This window comes from Hermetia illucens, chromosome 6 (assembly GCF_905115235.1).
Source record: "Hermetia illucens chromosome 6, iHerIll2.2.curated.20191125, whole genome shotgun sequence".
NCBI lineage: Eukaryota > Metazoa > Arthropoda > Insecta > Diptera > Stratiomyidae > Hermetia > Hermetia illucens.
This window is the reverse complement of record NC_051854.1, coordinates 29,729,545-29,744,095: the sequence shown is the minus strand read 5'-3', so window position 1 is coordinate 29,744,095 and position 14,551 is coordinate 29,729,545. Positions and strand designations below refer to the sequence as shown.

At 42.2% G+C, this 14,551-nt stretch overlaps 1 protein-coding gene across 3 annotated transcripts in view; it reads right to left on the bottom strand.

Annotated features, from left to right (window-relative positions):
• The window catches only part of LOC119658825 (alpha-mannosidase 2), a 188,988-nt gene that overhangs the window by 129,052 nt on the left and 45,385 nt on the right, over window positions 1-14,551 (bottom strand). For all 3 annotated transcript variants that reach the window (XM_038066557.1, XM_038066556.1, XM_038066558.1), the window contains exon 2: window positions 2,840-2,936. The gene's annotated coding sequence lies outside the window, so the exon portion shown is untranslated. The remainder of the gene's footprint in view (window positions 1-2,839; window positions 2,937-14,551) is intronic.

The window sequence follows — 14,551 nt, the reverse complement described above, 5'->3', positions numbered from 1 at the left end:
CTTTCCTCTTCATAGATCTTGAAGTTATTAAATACTTGCTGGAAATTCTTATAAGTTATCGATAGACCATTTTTAGCAATGGGATCGTCTATGACCAAACCTTATTAGCTCCTTAGAGGCCAATAGCGCTTATGGGGAGGGCGGGGGGCGGGATTGTGGTGGTGATGCAGTGAAGACTTAGTTAAACCTAAGCATTTTTTCAACTGAGACGTCACGATCGTGGCTATTCTGTTGTCCAGGTATTTGGTCATCAAGAGTGTGGAGGCAGCAGCATAATCAAGCACTGGTCTCACAATGGCTCTAAACAGTTTTACGGCTCTCTCAGGTTTTAATCCCCATAAGAAACCTGTGGTAACGTTTACTACCCTCGAAGCCAGTTTCGCCTTTATGATAGTATTATTGACGTGATCTTTCAAGGATAGGGATTTTGCATTTGTTTTGCCCAGAAATGTCATTTCTGGTACCTGTTTTAGAGGGGACTGATGTACCAAAATTTTACATGGTTTTGCCATTATTTCGCCTAAAAACGATAACCCTAGACTTATATTTGTTCACTGGGAGTTTCAGGGTGTTACATTTATTCAAAAAAAAGGTCAACCTGTTTTTTGTAGTAGTCTATCCACCTGATCATCTCCTGTTTCCATAGAAAGGATGATAAAGTCATCTGCGTATTGGTAGATGTCAGTTGAGTCACTCTTACATCCATATTTAAATATTTGTGTATTTCAGATGACTGGAGATCTCGTAGATATCGAAGTTCTATTAGACGTTAGCGGGAGGAATCAAGGGGCAGTCGTGACAACGGACTACTACTACATAGGGAACACACCAAAATTCGTGACGTGTATCAGGCAAGAAATTAGAAAGTGCCGGAGGAATACTATATGTTGACTCACAGGATAAGATTTGATGCTGGGACCAACTCTAAAGTAGAGAATATAGAAAGGAGATAATAGATTGTTGTTCCTCTGTAAAACACCTGAGCAGTAACATGCCACATCTAGAATTGTACGGTGATATCAACAACGAACTGAATAAATTCTATGCAGGGGTTGAACAAATTACATCTGTCTGAAAAAGGCAGGCGTGGTATTTATAGAAAATAAAGAGAGAGGGTATCTCCCTCTTAAAACTGACTCCCAAGTACCCCATGGCGAAGAGGAAGGAAAAAGGGAAATTGAACAAAAGCAAAAGAGGTATACTCGAAAGCTAGAGTAGGGCAGGTAGTAGAAGATTCTGAACCACTGAAATCAACAGTATGGGGTGGTATTTTACCAGCTGTATTCCTGAAGGACTTAGAAATCATTTTGGAATCTCTCTTAAGGATGTTTAGGTATAGTAAAGCCTTGGGTTAGATACCATAACCGCGGGTAAAAAGGATCCTTTTCACTCTAAGCCTTTCAGATCAATTTGTCTGACATCGTTTGTATTGAAAACAATGCGGAAGGTTTTGGACATTAGGACTAATGAACAGGAAGATCAATCGAAACTGCTCTGTATCAGTTGACGAATGTGTTACGCAATGCAATAGATACCATTTCCTTGTTTGTAGTATTTTTCAGGATCTGGTGAGAACCCAAGCATCGGAAAAACACATGGATTTTGGTATAATGACACGTTGGGGATTGAATTTATTAAAGGACCCCAATCCTGACTAGCACAGAGGCGTGCAGGCACGTGTCAACAAGGCACTTCGATGGAGCTTCAATACTTGTGGGCGGACCTTCACAGTCAATTTTGCCATCTTTCTGGGTCTTTGGAATAGCTCTACCCTTTTGGTAGTCTCCGGCCATTCTAGATGGTCATTGGGCCATCGCCAATTGCATTTTGTCATTAAAAGGTTAAGCGAAGATATAAACTCCAAGGACTGTTCCAAAATGGTCCGAAGGGTATTGATGTGGTCAATGCAGGGTGATCCAGAGCCGAAACCAATCTGCTATCTCTCCCCCAACTTTCGAGATGTTCTTTAAAGCGTAATGTATTTGTTCCAGATTATTTTAACTATGATCTTTGCAACCGCAGTAAGCAGGTGCAGCGATAAATCACTCCACGGGAAGATCATTAAGAATCTACGCCATGTAGACATGCCGTCATTTTACTTTACAAACAATGTAGTATTCGACAATACTCCAAAAAGATGAAATAAATATGGTATTAAAAAAAATTTGCTTGCAGGCCTTTTGCAAAGTTCCGGGATGCCTAATATAAATTTATGAATGACTGACATACGTTTTGGTATGGAATAGAAATTTATTATGACCAGAAGTTACTTGGAAATAATAAACATTTCGATTGATACACCTGCTTCCTTTTAGAACTAACGGCAACAAATGATTAACTATATTTATTTATATTAAAACCACAAACGGCCTACACGTTTTGGTTGCTAGAAGCTGTTCGCGTTCATCAGAAAGCAATCTTTTGTATAAAACTAATTCTAATAAATTAATAAATTCGTAGAACAATATCCCCTGAGCACATTCGTTCAAGCAAGAAGAAAACCTCTCGCTTCCAAATGATTCCATTTTTTCATTCATATTTTTTACTGCTCTGAATATTTCCACTTCTACTGCATTGCCGCTTTCGATACGAATATATTCAGAAATTAAGGTTTCTTTAAAAATATGTTAATATATGGATTCGCTAGCATAAATTTCACATGTTTATGACTTTGTGCCATTTGTTTTTTACCTTCCTACTTCATCCATTGATACTTTTTCTATGGATTGTCATTCCGGTTCTATAGTTTGTTCTGCTCAGTTCTCCTATTTATAGTGAGAACAGAGACTGTAATACATGTGCACCCGATTGAAAACAATTAACATTCAATTTTACTTACATTCATTAATTCAACGGCTTAGTCAAGCTTCCTGTTGCAACGGAATCAAGTGCAGCATCCTATTTAGATGGTAGTTTTATGTCTGCCGATATTATTTCTGAAAAAAAAAAAATACAACACAATATTAAACAAATAAAGTACAAACTAAGCTATATTTTTATAAGCCAACCTATAAAATAAAATTCAAGTGCACGCATTTTTAAATATAAGCAGTCCCGGGCTAAATTACTAGATCTACTATGCATTTTATGTAAGTTCGTGTTTCAATGCTATCAAAACCGAGCTTCCAAATAAAATAACAATAAAACTCCGTAGTAGCCGGTCCCAAGCCCGGTTGTGAAAGGAGGAGGATAGCTTCAGTCTGAATGGCCGTACACTACCGCAGCGTCTCAGGGGGTAGGTGAGGAAAGTGCAGGAACTTTGCAGTCTTGCAGATTACACACTGAGGAAACTATCACCACACCTCGCAGCTAGGGATAAAATGCACCACCAAAAATGAGAAAAAAGAGGATTTTAAGGTCCGCTACGGATAGTTGGCGAGAGTCGTCTGACTTGGTGACTGGGTCGGGCTCCCATAATGGACGACACGGCGTCGAAACTACCAGTCGTAGGGCGGTTCGGCGTCTAGGCGCCACGACGACCAAGAGCATTGCTCCGCCTGCTGCAGTTGATTCGCATTTGTGATTTGTGGCGACGGCTTCAGTAGGTACGCGTAGGCAACAGATGAAATCAACTGAGGAAATGAACTTCTTCATCATCTGCTCCTACTACTACGGGGGCAGGTATAACATCCTACCGCCTCTTGTCGCACTAAAGATTCGTCAAACGTTTCCCACAATTCGCGCACGTGACTGTGCAGCGATTCGCAGATCAGTACCGCTTTATTACTAGCAGCGACACAATTCCTGCCATCATCAGGGAGTGTGTTCCGCTTGAGGTCATTGCGGAAACTGGTGACCGAGAATCAATGGGGGCAAAGGCGGCGGCATCAACAACACCACGCCGCACTGCAGGCAATAGTTTTAGTACTTCCCGAAACACTCTTCTCCACCGTCCAGCTGAAGTTTCCGCTGCGGTTCCCAGGTATTCCCAGGTCCTATGCATTTTCAGAAATTTTGAAAGTTCTCATCTCAAATCAATGATGAGATTGCATCTCGAATGTGTGCTGATATGTCACTTCTGCAACTACAATTACTTGTGTATTGTGGTGCAGTTACGGCTGTCAGACTGCATGGTCAGAAGATTCGCTTTCGTGTGATTGATTTGGGTGACCGAAGAGATTTACTATGGAAAATTCGTCTGGAACGTCGGCGGGATTCACTAAGGCCAGCAGACAGGTGAGAAATAAAATGCAGAGGGTTTACAGGAACTATGCCATCGCCAATGAGACACACTAAAGCAGAAACTTTCTGTCATACGCAGTCGGTTAGGACGGTATGGTGAAAGTCACTCCAGACGTATCCAGAATCCAACTTATGCGAGGAACTAGAGGACTTCTTTTCAGATCGTTCAACAAATCCCAACAGGGCGTCCCGGCAGTACAGTTTTCGGTGACGGAAGCGAGAGAATATTGGGGTGGGCTTTGGGGTAACCAAGCACACTAAGTGGATTATCGCCGAAGGCACCCGTCTTGCCACTACGCCTGGCATGAATTTTGGGGATGTTATCGAAGAGGAAGTTCGACGAGTCATAAACAGCTTGGTGGTCAAAGGGTAGTATAGGTCCCGGGGCGAAACGTGGATTGGTACCCACGATGGAGCATAAAATCTGGGAAATGCCTGCTGAACCAACACCAACAGCTCTACTACCAAACCCTATCTCCACCTCCACGTGGTGACCGCTGGGAGCTCTTTCTTTACGAAAAGCTGCAGACGGAGAAGGATGAAGGCGAGTCTCCCGCGCCTAAAAACGGGACAAATTGTACCAACTGGTCCTCCAGGTTGGGGGTTGGGTAGGGCTGACAACCCTACACGGAAAACAACCGTTACGAAGCCACAACAGGAGCCTCGGATAGGACTGATACTAAAACGACGAACCCGGCAACGACAAAGGAACAACGATTTGCGCATTTTCTCATGGAACGTGCGCTCCCTGTACAGAGATGAAGCTGATAAGCAGCTAGCCGATACCCTGTCCCAATATAGGGCTGATGTAACAGCGTTGCAAGAGATGCGATGGACAGGGACCGGTTTCCTGGAGAAGAGCCACTACACCATATATTATAGCGGCCATCCAGTAAACCATGTGCTCGGAGTAGGTTTCTTAGTCAGCCAAAAAATGAAACCTGCTGTTATCGGCTTTGAAAGTATAAGCGAACGGCTATGCACTCTGCGCTTGCGAGGCAAGTTTAGAAATATAAGCCTCATAAACGTTCACGCCCCTACAGAGGAGACTGCAGAGTCGGAGAAGGATACCTTCTACGAGGCAGTAGAAAGAACCCTCGAAGCCTGTCCCAGATATGATATCAAAATCATACTTGGGGATTTTAACAGCCAAGTAGGGAAGGAGCCCGTATTCAGGCGATACGTTGGCTCCCATAGCTTACACGAAAAAACAAATGATAACGGACTGCGGACTATTCAATTAGCAGGGTCACACGAAATGGTTGTTGGAAGTACCTGGTTTGCGCGGAAAGCGGTCCACAAACATACGTGGGCCTCTCCAGATGGGACCACTTTCAACCAAATTGACCACGTGTTGATCGAACGCCGCCACCTCTCAGCCTTGATGAATGTCAGAACATATAGGGGGGCCAATATAGACTCGGATCACTATCTCGTTGGCATGGTGTTCCGAGCTCGAATAACAATACCACCTAGAATCCCCTCTGACAATCAGGTGAGAGTGAACACTGAAGCCATCCACAACACAACCCTCCGCGACACCTATAAGAGGGAAATGGATGCCGCAATAACCGCAGTCAATAGAGGACCTGGAGATGAAGCATCAACTAATGATCTTCACAACCACCTGAAGAACGTTATCATGGATACGGCCACAAATATACTTGGCCCCAGCCGCAAAAGGAGTCGGAACGGCTGGTTTGACGATGAATGTAAGCTAGCAACGGAACGGAAGAATGCCGCATACCGAGTAATGTTGCATTCTCAAAGAACGCGGGCACGCGCAGAGACTTATCACGAACTCCGTCGAGCGGAGAAGCGACTTCACAGACGGAAAAAGGAAGCCTGGGAGAACCAACAAGTCTGTGAACTAGAAAAGTACAGGGAGCAACCGCACCAGGCGCGGAAGTTTTACCAACAAGTCAGCAGGATGAAGCCTTATACACCTCGATGCTCATCCTGCCGAGACAAAGAGGGAAATCTGATTTCCGACAGAATGGGCATATTAGAGCGATGGGTTGAGTACTTTGATGAGCTACTGAACAACCAGAACATCGGCGAGTTGGAGGTCCCGCCAACTGAAGACGACGGACAAATACTGCCACCACCAAGTTTAGGAGAAACAGTCCGTGCAATTCATCGGCTAAAAAATCATAAGTCGCCAGGAGCCGATGGAATTACAGCCGAATTGGTTAAATATGGAGGCGACCAGTTACACCAAGTGGTTCATCAACTTGTGCTCAAGGTATGGGACAGCGAATCAATGCCTGACGATTGGCAGCGAGGCATAATCTGTCTCATACATAAAAAGGGAGATATCACACAGTGCAGCAATTATAGAGGTATCACGTTGCTGAGTACCATCTATAAGATATTCTCCACTATCTTGCTAGGCCGGATAGCCCCATACGCCCAGAACATCATTGGCCCATACCAAAGAGGCTTCACTCCAGGCAAATCAGCAACAGATCAGATTTTCTCTCTGCGGCAGGCGATGGAAAAACTGTTGGAATATGGACAACAGTTGCACCATCTGTTCATCGACTTTAAAGCCGCCTATGATAGCATAGCCAGGGTAAAACTGTACACGGCCATGAGGGAATTCGGTATCCCGACGAAATTAATAAGACTGACTAGGCTGACCCTGACCAATGTGCGAGGCCAGATAAAAGCAGCAGGATCACTCTCAAGACCATTCGACATCAACAACGGTCTACGACAAGGGGATGCGCTATCATGCGTCCTCTTTAACCTGGCCCTCGAGAAAGTGATCCGTGATGCTGAGGTGAATGCAAGAGGTACGATCCTCTTCAAGTCCACCCAACTACTGGCCTATGCTGACGATATCGACATCATGGGAAGAACCACCCGAGACGTTCAAACTGCCTTCATCCAGATCGAGCAGGCGGCGCGAGATCTTGGGCTGCACATCAATGAAGGCAAGACAAAATACATGGTGGCAACGTCAGCACCGAAGACGAATCAACCAACAACATCAAACCGCACTGGTCAAACACAAACACGAACAAGAATAAGGATAGGGGAATACAACTTTGAGACCGTTGACAATTTCTCCTATCTAGGGTCGAAAATCACAACCGATAACAACTACGATGATGAAATCCGCGCACGGTTGTTGTCAGCCAACAGAGCCTACTTCAGCTTACAAAGACTGTTCCGCTCGAAACGTCTCACCATAGGGTCAAAGCTCTTACTGTACAAGACTATGATCTTGCCAGTCCTCATGTATTCCTCGGAAACTTGGGTTCTTAGCAAGAAAAATTGCGAACTCTTGGCCGCGTTCGAGAGAAGAATCCTCCGAAGAATTTTTGGCCCCCTACATGAGGATGGACGATTCCGTAGCCTACACAATGACGAAATCTATGAGCGATACCATGACCGTCCGGTTGTGGATAAAATCCGGCTCAATAGGTTACGGTGGGCGGGTCACTTAATCCGTATGGATGAAGAGGATCCCACCCGGAAAGTCTATAAGGGCAATATCTATGGTAGGAAAAGAAGACGAGGCAGACCCTGCCTAAGATGGAGCGATGGCGTGGGCCAGGACGCCAGACAGCTTTTAGGGATATCGAATTGGTGGACCTCGGCGCAAAACCGGGATGTCTGGAGTTCCTTATTAAGGCAGGCCTAGACCGGATACCGGTTGTTGCGCCGTTGATGATGATGATAAACAGCTTGAAGAACTGGAGCGGCTCTCGTCTGGATCGCGTGCAGAATTTCTGGTATTTTTTTTCTGCTGGGGTAGGGTAGGTGCATTTACGCACAGTGTTGGACTCCTGATTCGGTACGTCGTCGGACTATCAACTAAACACCTCCCCATCGTCAAAGAGCTAGCCTGGAACCGTTTGTCACATTTCTTCGGGCTAGTCCCCGAACTCTCCCGCCTTGCGGAGTCTTCAAATCAGGGAATTCCTTTCACCAACGGGAGGGGAGAGGAAGAAGGGGACTGTCAGTTCAAGGAACCTCCCCGCCATCCGGCTCCTCCACCGGTCGAGTTCTATCTCCTTAGCAACGAGAAGGGCCCGAACGCAATGGGCAACACGGTTCCACCTGTTAGCAGTCCTCAGCATCTCTTCGGCAGAGAGATCCCCTGTGTTAAAATAGAGCTGCTGGCGAACTCCATCCCACCTTCCACAAGAAAAAAAAGTGTGGTGGGCGTCTTCCACAACTCCATTGCAAAACACACAATCCGGAGAACGCACCTTTCCAATCTTGTGCAGGTAAAACTGAAAACTTCTTAAAAATTGGGTAAGGAAACAGTCAGTCTCACCATGCTTCCGATTCAGCCACGCACCTAAGCTGCCGATGAACCGCGCAGTCCATCTGCCTCTAGTTTCATTTTGCCAAGAGAGCTGCCATTCATCTAGAGTGTGTTGCCATTCTTCGCGAGCAACCACCTCCCTTGCGCTTATATATGGCCTGACGCTCCCTAGCAAGAAGGGCAACGGGGATCACAGCCGCAATTTTCTGGTATAAGAGATTTACCAGTATACACAGTCGGTTGGCACATAGCATAAATCAGGTCATTAGTCGGCCGGAGGAATTTCCTACCTTATCCCTAAAAAGGATACGGTGCAGAACCTCGCCGATACAAGACCGATTGTTTGCTTACCAGCTCTTTACAAATTCATAACATACATGATTAGTCAATGCGCATTTCGAGACAAACAATATTCTGTTTGATGAGCAGACGGGATGCAGAGTTATGTCAAGGGGTTACATGGAGCAACTCACTATCAACTCGGTAGTTGTAGGACAAGCAACTAGAGGCCAAAGAAACATCTTTAGTTGCCAAGGCTTTCAATAGCGTACCGTATACCTGGCTAATCGATGTCCGACATCTGCCGGGCCGAAAAAACGTTGGTTTGATACGCTAGATGATGATTGGAGAGGCTCTCGACTTCATTCAGATTAGGGCTTTGACAGGACAAAATGGCGCAACCAATCAAGACCGCTCGACCCTGCTTCTGAACGGGACAAAGACTGTAGAAGGAGAAGTCATCGGAGGGGCAAAGGCGATATCGATTAGAGGTTTTACCGCGACTGTTGAATCTATTCAAATAAAAATGTGAAGACTTTTTCAATCGTATCGTTAGTTGTAAAGAAATATTTGTCCAGTATTACACGCCCTGGTCTAAACCATCAGTAAGTAGTGGAAGCAAAGCAGAGAAGATTCAACAGTGAGAGCCTAGGCAAAAGAAGCAAATGACAACAGTTTTTTAAGGTTTTCTGTAAAACTTTATTAAAATCGGTTTACATTGTCATACGCACATTTCTCAGAAACGACTATACTGATTGACACGAAATTTGATGGGTAGGTGGACCCTGTGAAAGACCAAACATGCATTGAGTTACACCCTTCTACGTTGAGTTTAAGGGAGAAGTCCCCATACCCATTTTGTCGACGAAACCGTGGTTAATATCGAGGCGGGTATAAAATTCTTGGATAACGAAACCAAGGATGAAATTCGTTCGGGTCTAACAAAAATCATTCGGAATAACGCGCCGTTAAAGATTTGTAAACGCGATTTAAAAATAATACGTGAACTTCGTGATAAACCGCTATACTTTCTCAAGGCGGACAAGGGGAACAACGTCGTCGTCATGGAAAAAACTAAGTATGACCAGGCTGCTTTTCGAAAATTGGAGAGTGGAAACTTCTTCGAACTGAGGAACAATCCACTGCCCGAATCCATCAAAAGGGTTCATCGAGCGGTGAAGGAAGCTAGTGCGGTATTCCCGAATATTGGGCGACTCCGAATGCCTAATCCTGCGCTTCCAAGAATCAGATGTCAGCCGAAGATTAACAAGGAAGGAGATGAGATGCGAGAAATTATTGCGGACTCGAACTCACCGACGTACAACATAGCCAAGTGGTTGATTAATGAGTGCCAGAACCTGGGGACGACGAATAGTAAGTACTCAGTTGCTAACTCCCATGAATTAATAGAGAAGCTACAACGCATTGAGAGGATGGGTGATGACGAGATGATGGTGTCGTTTGATGTAAAGGCATTGTTTCCCAACACACCAGTAAAAGAGTCAATTTTCGAACTCGAGAGATGGCTGAACCAGTTTGAATCTGGCCCGGAATGGAGAAGAAAAGTTCGTATCTATGCTAACCTTGCCAGGCTCTGCATGAACGAAAACTATTTTACATTTCGGGACAAATTCTACAAAACTACTTCGGGAGTAGCGATGGGGAACCCCCTCTCGCCATTACTCACTGAAAGGTTTATGTCATCAATCGAAGAAGAAATTGAATCGAGGGGAATAATGCCTAAAGTATGGTTTAGGTATGTAGACGACGTATTTGCGATCGTTAGAAGGGACGACATAGACATGGTCATCTCCTCTATAAACAAGATTCATAATAAAATCGAGTTTACACTAGAGGTAGAAAAGGATGGGGTTCTATCTTTCCTGGATCTAAATGTCGTCAACTCTAACGGAAAGCTTAAGTTCGAGATATACCGTAAGCCTACAGCAACGCAGAGAACGATACCGGTAACTTCACATCACACGTTTTCCCAAAAAATGGCTGCCTATAATTGCATGATTCACCGACTGATCACATACCTTCTTTCAAAAAACGGTTTCAATAAAGAACGACAGTACATTATTGACACCGCTATTAAAAATGGGTATAATTCTCAGACCATTGAGAAATTGATTAGAAGGAAAGTCAGGCAACACAATAGACATGCCTATACAACGCTATTTTCGCAGCAGAAGGAGGCAACCACCAGACGAATAAGTATCCCATACTCCTACCTATTCAACAACATCAGGAATTGGGCAAAAAAGTACCAACTGGAAATCGTAGGTTCGAGTCGATCATCCACCTTGTGGAGTTTACTGGGAAGCGTTAAGGATCCTTTGGGAGCGAACGAAAAAAGTGGGAATTCATTTCAATGGAGGAAATTCGAAAGTGCTAAGATTATATATATATTCTCTTTGACAGTCACGTGGCATCGCATTACTCGAAACCAGATCTGCACTGATATGGAAACTACACTAAAAACTTAAAACCTTGTTTGGGGGGGACATAAAGATATTCATGGCAATAAGAAGTTGGGCAAACTTGCAAGAAGTGGATCACAACCTGGGAGCAATTACTCAGTTATTGCTACAAAATGGAAGACAGATTAAAACAGCCGAAACCCTGACTCAGCAAACTGAGAATGAGGATATTGGTAAAGAAAGCGATTTCATCTTGAAACATTGTGGTCACATTCTATGCCAAAAGTTAAATAGATTATTTACTGAGGTCTTAATATTTGTTACATTTCTGTTTAGGGGAAGCACCTAAAGAAATTTTCCAATTGTGTACATTCATTGTTTTTAATTAATTCTTATTTTGTTTGAATACTGATTTGGCTATCATTTACTATACCGTCAGAACGCTTGATAGTCGCGATAGCCTGAGAAAGCCACTTATATCAATGTGATCTGGGGCAATTTCTACACTTTGGAGCGAATAAACACGCTATTATAGGCTGCAGGCCACACTTATTACTCTGTGATTTTCATCTTTTTGAACCGTTGGAGGAAGTGCTTGGAGGCAGGGGTTTCGGAAACAACGAAATGTTTTTGTGTCTAAAGTAGTTACCGTTCCTGATGCTTGTAGTTCTTTAAATGACAGATAGCTTCTCCTTTCTACAATTTTTTTATTATCTTCCGCAATATGGATTTCGCGAGCTACTCACTCCCTTTTTCAATGCTCAGTTAGCTAAGCACGTAATATATTTAAAAAACAAGTCGGGAAACCGGAAGCTGGGCGCTTCAGGTATGAAAGGTTTTGTTTGTTTCTTGTGTGAGTATATTTGAGTGTAGAACTATCCCATTTGTACGTAGCCCGTTAAGAATATGCATTTAGCATATCAGATTTAGTACTTTGGGTTGTAAATTTACACGGTAAGGCAACTTTGAGCTACTGTAACTTTGTTACTAATAGTATGATTTTGATCAAACTTGGAGATAATATGCTTCATATTATATTTTATACTATTACCAAGTTTTATAACTCTGACATAAACTTAAGAGGAGTTTTACTCAATTTTCCCAAAAATAGTTTCTGAGAATGGCTCCGTTAAAGAATTCATCAATTTGCACCCCTCCCACTCCCCGCTTTTTCAACAAATCTCAAAACTAAGACCGGCTTCGAAAAGTACTAATCGAGACCTTTCATTTGATACCCACCCCACATGACTATATTTGGTGAAAAAAAATTTTACACCCCCCTTTTACATGTATGGGGACCCCCTCTAAATCTCAACGTAGGAGGATATTACTCACTGCATGTCTGGGGGTCCACAGTTCCCACCTTCTCACCAAATTTCGTGTTAATCGGTATAGCCGTTTATGAGAAAAATGCCTGTGACAGACAGACAGACAGAGAAACGAAACAAAAAAATATTGAGAAAACTTAATATGTTAAATTCCAATTGATTGGGAAACCCATCTAAAGTCCGTGTCAATAAGTCGGAATTTCACAACAGTAAAATAACAAAATCAGAATTCTCAATAACGTGCAATGTGTGCAACGACGATGTAACTTTTTTGTTATCATTATTCATTTTATTTAGACTACCAACTCCCTAATATGAAAAAACTCCCTCAAGAGAAGAATATAGCAAAACGTCAGCAGAAAATAATAATTTTAAATTTTTCGACTAGAAAAGACATTCATTTGAATATTCAGAGAATGAATCTGAAAATTGAGTTGTTTGTAGATTTAACAAATTTTCTAATTTTTGAAACTTTTAATTCCATCAGCAAAGGGTCATACACTTCACATTTAATTATTATAAATTATTTGTGATTTTAACTGAAAAGGCTGCAGATGGGTTTGTGGTTAACCGCATCAACTACTGGCTTTTTTTCGTAATTCTTCAAGAATAAAGGTTAATCCTTTGATCTGGTTTTCTAAACCATTTTCTGTAGTTCACATTATATACAATTACGTCGAATTATATTTTACCTGCTACTTGTACTGTAAAAGCAAAACTATTATGGCCCAAACATGAAAGGTTATTTCCTAGAAAATTGAGAAGCACATTTACAATAATTTTTGGATTTAAACCAAAATCTAAATATAGAAATTAATAGCTCAGATTCGTATTCTGCGGTTACAATGGACAGAGCTAGTTAATGTAAAACAAACGAAAACTTTACATCAACGGGTAATTCATTTGCCAATTGCAATAAAGTACTTATTTAGCTGGATCAGTGCAAAAAGGTAAATTATCAAAAACGTTTGATGGGCTGGCGCAAAATCATAAGTTATTACATTAAGGGAATCATCCATTGTGTCGGATCCGCGGAATCGATTTTTTTTGGCTTCAATTGTATCTAGATATAGTGCAGAATATATGGGCAAAGTGATTTTTTGATATTCATATCCGTTCGGAAATTATAGTGTTAAGCACGTGATAAGTCACATGCCAGATTTATGTCGATCGCTGTTAATAAAACTCGTATTTATCGGTCCGAATGCCGTTCGAATGACTTAAAAGGGCAGGAATTGAAGCAAAAGCTGTACATGTGTTTCTTCAAGAAACCTAAGGTTTCTGGACTAGATATATCAGATTAATGGTCAGTTAAGGTTTTATAGCTAAAAATCGCATTCAACTTTTTAAATGCGTTTTTCTCGAAACTGCATGTTGAAAATCGGCTGCCACAATAGCCCAAAATCTATTCAACCAAATTCTTTGAAATATTCAGAACATATTTCTACGGTCGCAAACTAGGATAATTGCGATCCATTCAGTAGTTTTTTTTTATTCGTTAAAGAAGCCTCGAAAAAACACCAAAATTCCCAAAAAAAGTTTAACACGGCACCAAAAATTAAGCTTTTAATGTTTTTTAATAATCCTAGTTTGCAGACTGTAATTAAGTCTGTAAGTTAAAATGCCGTTTACTTTTTTTCTTTAAGATGGGTGCATAAATAGCTCTGTATTTCAATAACGAACTATGCAATCGAGCTGGAAAAATTATTATGAACGCTCAAGATATTTGTAAATCTATGGTGAAAAATTTATATTTGTATCTTTATCCAGTTCTTCAGAAAAAATTTCTAAAAAAAATCAAAAAAACGACCTTCACACGGGATGACAGTCGAGGATATTGATTTGCATGAAAATAGGTCCAATTCGTCCGACAATTGGATCACTAGAACAAAACTTTTGATTATTCAAGGAGACGTACTGTGACTCAAGACCAAAGTATAATTCATGTAAATTGGAAAGTTGATATTATCAAGCTACGAGTATGGAAATTTATACTTGTGAAATGAGGACATCCGCACTCAAAGTTAGGATTGTATCCACCGTGGCAAAATTTCGAG